Here is an 8,357-nt window from a genome sequence, read left to right as displayed (position 1 = left end):
AAATGGTCACTCTTTCCCACTGCTAAACGTTTCCGTCTAATCAGAATCAAGCCAAACCTGAGCAGCACCATTGCTCCAAACAAAGAACAGCTACCCGTTTATATTTATTTTTAGACAGGCAGGTCTTGGAAATGTTTAAGTGCGAGAGCTCTGCTCATTGATTACATTCTGCAGTTCTGCCTAACACTAACAAATCTGTGAAATTAGCACGCTCTGGTCGCCTGTGCCATGTGCACAATTCACAGATGTGCCAATCTAGGGCAGTCTTCATTATTAAACTCATATTCATAACTCTTTTGAATCATGACCACGATTCATGATTTCCATATACAATATGTATGTCATCAGCTACTTGGCTTTAACAAATACCCAGTCTGGATGAAAAGCTAATGTACAAAATGTTTCCTTACCCCAAAAATAGCATTTTATTTTTTTCTTTCTGTTTTTTTTTTATCGCTCACGAGTACTGGAAGTCTATCTCAACCAAATCTAAATAATATGTTCCCAACTCATCATACTCTATACCATGAACTTATGGAATCTCAGTATATCTCAGCTTGTGCTTCCTCCAAGACACATGAAGCCAGCCAACTGCATCTTTTCGAACTGCTGCTCATGCTGCATCACAGGGCAGTGTAACAGACTATCCGCCTTCTTCTGCATACATGAGCTCACAGACACCATTGATTGGCTACCGTTGCTGTGATTGACAAGGAAGAGATAGCATGCCATCAATTCCACCCAGACAGCACAGCCAATTTTACTCAAATTTTGCACAAAAAATAAATAAATAAATAAATAAATGTCTTAGGCACCTCCTAATATATTTACTTACTTACTTACTTACTTATTAAGTTACTTATTTGTTTTATTATATGATTAGTGCAAATTTTCAGATTTCCAGCAATTCATTTTTCAAAATATTACTGAGATTGTTTGTGCATCATCACAGAAGGTAACAGATCACTGTTTAGATAAAAAGATCAAATTATTCCTGGGATATTACCCGAAGGGACAGATGCAAGTGAGAGAGAGCAAGTCTATAACTTCACAACAGCGTACTTCAAATAACCGATGCAATCTTAAAGGCAAAGTATGGGCACACGATTTGATTTTGTTATTTCTCAAGTATTTTGTATTATTGATCTGTATACATTATCATTATTTTTTTTGAGAGTACCTTCATTCGTTCCACAGCACTGTATCTATAGCATTCCAATGCCATGAAACTAGACATTTGGTTGTGTTGGTTGTTATTCAGGTCCCGATCGAACAATGTGTTCATTTGAGGTTTTTAATCTCAAAATAACTCATGCATTCATGACAAACAGTGACAGGCAGACATTATGAAGAGTTAACTCTAACTCTGCTCATTGCTGCCCTCCTTTGTTTCTTCTAAAGCATTACAACTTTAGATGAAGAGTGAAAAAGTTTTTTGATGCACCCACTTTCTATTTCCCCTTCATTGGGTCTCTCTGGCCATTTGAATGGATGTCCACTCCTTAACTTACTGTACTTAGAGGAGGATTAATCATAGACTGCCTTCAAATGAAGACTAAACACCCATATCTTCTGTCTGTGTGTTCTGCATATTCATTACTCATTTGAATATTAAAATGCGAAAACACCGAGCTTTCCATTTGTTTTTGTTGTTCTGTTACTAAATTCGAAAATAAATTCCATTTTCATACAACTAGACGTTCAAGATCGTTCATGCATGTTCATGCTACAATATGATAAACAGCACGCAAAGGAGAAACAACAGGATGAATAGTGTACCATCTTCACGATAAGCACTTAACTCAGCTTGAAATGCACTGTAGAAAATCTTGCCTGTACTAACTCCTCGCTACAGGATTTTTAGCTTATTAACATATTAGCATGAGTGATGTGTTTTTGATGAAGACAATCGATGATACTCTAATGGAGACAAGCACGTCTGTTAGTCACTGCGGAAAAGTGTGTCTACTAAATGCCGTAAATGTAAATGACTAAATTGGGTATCAGTGTAGAATTCAGGAGCTTATTATAAATAGAATCCAAAACGGCAGACATAGCTATTTATAAATGTAAACAGCAGATCAGTATAATTTTCATCCTCCTCAAACTTTCAGAAGCCTTTGAAACAGTTAATCACAAAACTCTCTTGTCCATCCTCAGAAGTCTTGGAATTTGTGACACAGGTTGGCAATGGTTTGCTTCTTACCTGGATGGATGGTCATAGGTGACATGGAGGGGATCCACATGTGCTCCATGCAGACTCTCCACCGTGTCCCACAAGGCTCAGTGCTGGGTCTATACCCATTCTCATACCACTGCTATGCTGATGACACTCAACTCATGTTTTCCTTTCCTCCATCAGCCGCTGATGGTTCTGCACAGATCTTGGCATGTTTGGCAGGCATCTCATCATGAATGGCAGCTATTCAGCTGAACCTATATCTCAACAAAACTGAGCTGTTCTACATCGCTGGAGATGTCAAGCTCTTGTGATCTCCATGGACAACACTCAGATCTCACCATCTGTCAGTGCATGGAAATTGAGTGTAAGGAAGGACAAACTCATATCGCTAAACAGACTTGCTCATGCAGGTTTCTCCTCTATAATATTAGGAGGCTCCAGCCATTTCTATCCACAGAGGCCACTCAGGTGCTGGTTCAGTCACCAAGACTGCACTCCTGCAACTTGCCCCTGGCAGGTCTTGCACCTGTGCACCATTTGACTTCTGCAACTAATCCATAATGAAGCTGCATGACTTGTTTTCAACCTCTTCAAGTTCTCCCACACCACCCCATTGTTATGTTTCCTCCAAAATCTCTGATGCTTGCCTACAAATCTAAAAACAGTCCAAATCTAAAACCTATATTAAAGTATGTATCACACCCCACAGTGCACCATGCTGTCTTCAAGCCTCTAACATGGCTTGATTGGACCCACCATCTCTCAGGGTACAAGGAAGGCACGAATCAAGGCTCTTCTCTGTTCTGACACCCAGGTGGTGAAATGAACTTTCCCTGGTTGTCAACAGACAAAGACTAAAGTCCTACCTCTTCAGCAGGTTGACGCAGTGGTGGCTCAATGGTTAACAGACCTTGGTCAGGGGTTCAAGCCCCAGCACTACCAAGCTGCCACTGTTGACCCTTGAGAAAGGCCCTTAACCCTCTCTGCTCCAGGGGGCGCTGTATCATGGCTGACCCTGCGCTCTGATCCCAACTTCCTAGCATGGTGGGTTATGCGAAGAAGAGAATTTCACTGTTCTGTAATGTATATGTGACAAATAAAGACTCATTATGTGAACATGTTATTCCAATGTGACACGTATTATCTGGTCAAACCAACCAAAATTTCCCCAAGCAGCGAAAGTTATTTTACACTCCTCCTAACCTCTAAGAGTGGTGAAAATCACCTAGATACCTTCCGCTGCACATGCACATACAGAACAAGACCTTCAGGTCACCACAACAGTTGTGTAGTATTATAGGGCAGTATTATATAGTGGAGTGCAGTGGGCAGCAGTAGCTCAGTGGTTAAGACATCGGATGACTGGGACTCCCTTGTCTAGGCAGAGGCTGTCCCACTGCATGGTTGAATCCCTCCAGTGTAGCTTTGGCACTATGCTTAGGGTTGGAAGGTGACCTCTGCCACAATATCAAGTCTCTTCCCCTGACCAGTTTCCCAATCTTTGCTGATTAAAAACATCTCCACAACATGATGCTACCACCATCATGCTTCACCGTGGGAATAGTATTCTCAGGTTGTTGATGTTGGGTTTCCACCAACCTTTGTGATGCCAAGCCAAAATGATCAATTATGACCAGAGGACCATTTTCAACAGTTTCAATCATTGTCAGTCTTCAGCATACATTACCTTGTGGCAAACTCAAACATATTTATTTTTTTCTTCTCATCATGCTGTCATAAAGCCCAGTTTTGTGTAGAGTCTGGTTGTACTGTGAATAGCTTCTCCCATCTGAGCTGTGAAACTCACCACCTTCAGAGTTATTCTTGGCCTCTTGGTTGCTTCTCTGACTAATGTCTTCCTTACCTGGTCAATGATTTTTGGTGGACAGCAAACTTTATTGAGTTCTCTCCCCTTCAATATTATTGGTTATTTTGTGTAGATTCATGACACACGGTGCCAATTAAGCCCATTTTAGTTCCAGGCTGAAATACAAAATGGCTACAGGTTAAAGGTGGTGAATACTTATGCAAGGTTCTGTAAGCTCTGGTTGAATCTACATCATCAATCTGGTTCAAAACAAACATTAGATGGCTGTGAAGGATTGGCTAATATTAGAAATACGCACAATTTCTAATGTAAATGACACACATTATTCTATATATTGTAACATAAACAGCACAACGAAACTGAGCAAATTTAGACAATGGCAATGCATACAGGCCTAAAAATAGAGACTACACTGCTGCTAGGCAGCTGGGAAATAAGCTAATGACTGAGGTTAGTGATCTCATGTAGCCATTAAGCATTTTTATGAATATTGTAAAGGCATAGAGAAGGTGGAAAAATCCGCCCGTAAAAAAAAAAAAAAAGCTATTGGAAATATAAACATTTCCCTCAAATGTGTTGGTACATTACAAATAAAATATTCTGTACAACTAAAATGACACCGTAATTAAATTTAGCATCAGCTGCAAACTGAGAGTGGGTAATCCAATATGGAATCTATTCCTAAATGCTTAGTTCAGCATTAGACCAAAAAAAAAAGGACATTATGGAGCACTTCAATGTTGTTTCTTCAACCTTGTAGGAACAGTTAGAAACACTATGTAAAGATCTCAGTTCTCAGAGTAACCAGAACACCTTTTCAGATTTAAATCAATTCAATTCGGTTTTATTCACATAATGCTTTTAATAATAGACAATGTCACAAAGCAGTTCTATAGCAATTCTGATGTAGATTTATATTCAGATACCTAATCAGCAACACAGGAAGGAAAAATTCCCCGAGATGACATGAGCAAGAATCCGTGATCGGAACCAGAATCAAAAAGGGAACCAATCCTCTTTTGACACCATTAAGTGAGATAATAAACAATTAATGTTCTTCATTTGTATACTATTAAGTCAGACAAGTGTGTTGATAGAATGGTCAGGAACATGTTGTGAATGAATCCTGGGATGAGCACAAGAGAGTTTTCAGTAACAAATTAGTATCCAGATGAGATTTATCCACTGAAGAAAGAGTGAGACTTGGAAACAAGCTGTTTTTTGGGAAGTGTAAAATCTTTAGTGTATCCATGTGGTACAATGCACAACAGAATGAGTCAGACCCGAGCGCTAAAGCTCAAAGCACAAATGAGTATCATGAATCAGGATGAATCAGGCTGGTCCGGAGGGTGAGACGAACCATGACAGCAGAACTGTGTCAGTATCAGGCACCAACATCACATCAGGCAGCAGGAGTACATTTATAGCTCAACCAGACCTGGACTATAATAGGGGCTAGGTGGGGCTGAAGCCCTAGGGCTTGAGCTTAGTGGGGGCTCCTGATTGGCTGTCATTCATGTCAGCGGCATGGTTGATGAATAAGAAGTAGCCTAATTATAGCATGAGAAAGCAGAAACACAAACGAAGAACCACATAATGTCTACATACTCAGAAAAAAACAAAACACTTGCAGTCTGCTGTTGGACGGGAGAACCTCAGGCACCTGACCCGGTTTTTGAAACGAGTCGGGGGTTGCCAGTGACCAGACAATAATTTCAATAGGGATGAGGAAATATTCTAAATATAATCCCTGTGCAATTCAGCTGAAAAGTGTCACGCGTTCATTTTTGCGTGGACGCCATACAGCCGTAGGAGTGGTGATGGCACAAATTTGTCGTTTTTAATGAAATAAAACATAGCAGAACATGATATCTTGTTTATTTGATGGGTGGTTAAGTTTTTGAACCATAACGAAAACCTTTTATGAACATCATCACAGCGGAGGACGGCTGTACAAGCGATATTATTCATACAGCTGTTTATAGTTTCTGTTATAGCTTTTCCCTGTAAATGTCATATTATAGGCCTACAGAGCCTAGGCTCTTGGTTTTAAGTGGGCAAATAGATAATAATACTTTAAAAATGACAAGCTTTAGTTTACGCCTTTCAAGGGCTCACAAAAATGCTGATGTACTGTAGCCCTGCATTAAACGCTCTTTTATAACCAATGCTTGTGACACTGTACTGTTAATGTAAACACTACATTATATGTTTAATTTAGTTGTTTTCACAGTTCAGTGTTACAAATACGGACTTCTGGTGAGATATTGAACAATGCCAGTAAATACATCTAAATACATCAATGAATCAAGCAAACATCCAAATTTGACTGGTGTCCTGTAGCCTATATTTTTTGGTGTTTGTGTGTGTGTGTGTGTGTGTATGTGTGCCTGACATTTATGGCTTTGAATAACATAGGATACCAAGATGGATTAGGGGGACCCTTGGTATTAAGGGCCTTGTGTCTTAATCCGTGCCTGAGCTCAACAGAGAGAGAACAGTTTATTTGCAAGGCTCTTATCCTACACACACACACACTCACACAATCACACACACACTGAGCAAGTTAGCATTGGCTGCATTTCCTTTTAGATGTCCAGAATTTAGACTAATGATGGGAAGTCCATATCCACATCCAACACTGCTGACCTTTCAATGTTTATAAAAAGGCTCGGTTTTTGCTTTCCTTCCATTTTTTTCATGTTCATATTAATGTCAGCCATTAATGGAAACTACTCAGTAAAAGAGAAGCTTTGTTTTGCTCTAATGCCAGGTTGTTCACTGGCAAAGGAGCTTTTACATAACCGGGTACTGTACGGTATATTTACATACAGTCATGTGAAAAAACAAGTACACCCCGTGGAAATATATATATATATATATATCTTTTTTTTCCTTACATATTTGGACAACTACTACTACTCTACTACTAATCAAAGATATGATGCAGAATTCATAGTCGAATCAATGAATGCATGCATCTGTCCAGTCCCTGAGGCAGCGAAGCAACCCCAAACCATAATATTTCCACCACCGTGCACAGTTGGTATGAGGTGCTTCTCCTGAAACGCTGACTTTGGTCAGTGTCAGATATGCCTGCTGTGACTGTGGCCCAACAACTCTATCTTTGATTCATCTGTTCAGAGCACATCATTCCAAAAGGACTGGTCTTTGCCTATATGTTCATTGGCTTGCAAAGGTTTTTTTTTCCTGGTACACCTCCCATACAGATTAAATTTGTGCAATCTCTTTCTGATTGTAGAAGCATGCACTTTGACACCAACAGTTGCAGGACTTACCAGCAGATCCTGTGATGAAATTTTGGGGTTCTTGGAGACTTCTTTTTGCATCAGATGATCTGCTCTTGGGCTGAATTTGCTGGGACGGCCAGACCTGGACAAATTGGCAGCCGTTTGAAACCTGCATCATGTGTAGATGATTTTCCTTACAGTGATGTATTTCAAATAATTTGGAGATCTTTTTAAAGCCCTTGCCAGACTCATAAGCATCCACAACCTTTTTTTTTTTTCTTCTTCTTTTTTTTCTGAAGGCCATATAGAACTCTTTACATCTTGGCATGATGACACCACCCACCTCAATAGCAAAGGGAACACCAGACACAAGATATGAGAGGGCTGTAAATAAGACAGGCTCGACCTGCACTCTCTAAACAGGTTCTAATAACTGGCACCCAATCTTCAACACCTGATTCTAATTTTATGGATTTGAAGGTGTGATAAATGTAGGGGTGTACCTACTTTTTCCATGTGACTGATCTGGTGTGTGTGTGTTTTTTTTTTTTTTTTTTTTTTTTTAAATTATTACAAAATGTCAATGTTATGTGTCATTTGATAGAGTGGATTAACTTTATGAATAGGCACTGTTTTGAAGATGATCAAATGTTTGCTTGTCCAAATATGTAAAAAAAAATAAAAACAACCAAAAAAAAAAACCCAACAACAATTTCCATGGGGTGTACTTACTTTTTCACGTGACTGTATATTAGTAAATACCGTGCAATATGGTGTATTTACCAAATAATTCAAATACATGTACATCATCCCAGTGCATTTTAAATGTGCTATTCTTTATTTTATTGGAATCTAGTTAATGATGTATGTGTCACTGTTGTACACAACAGACTGTACGTACTACAAAATATATCAGATTTCTATTTAAATTCACTAGTGAAAAATGACGATTTCCACCAGAAATCGAAAAAAAAAGGAAAAAAAAAGGTAATCGCGACTTCATATCTCAGAATTGTGACTTTATATCTCACAAGTCTGACTTTATTTCCCGCAAGTGCAAGTTTGAATCTCGTAATTCTGACATTTTGTTTAACTG

This window comes from Ictalurus furcatus, chromosome 23 (assembly GCF_023375685.1).
Source record: "Ictalurus furcatus strain D&B chromosome 23, Billie_1.0, whole genome shotgun sequence".
Lineage (NCBI taxonomy): Eukaryota > Metazoa > Chordata > Actinopteri > Siluriformes > Ictaluridae > Ictalurus > Ictalurus furcatus.
This window is presented reverse-complemented; position numbering follows the sequence as displayed.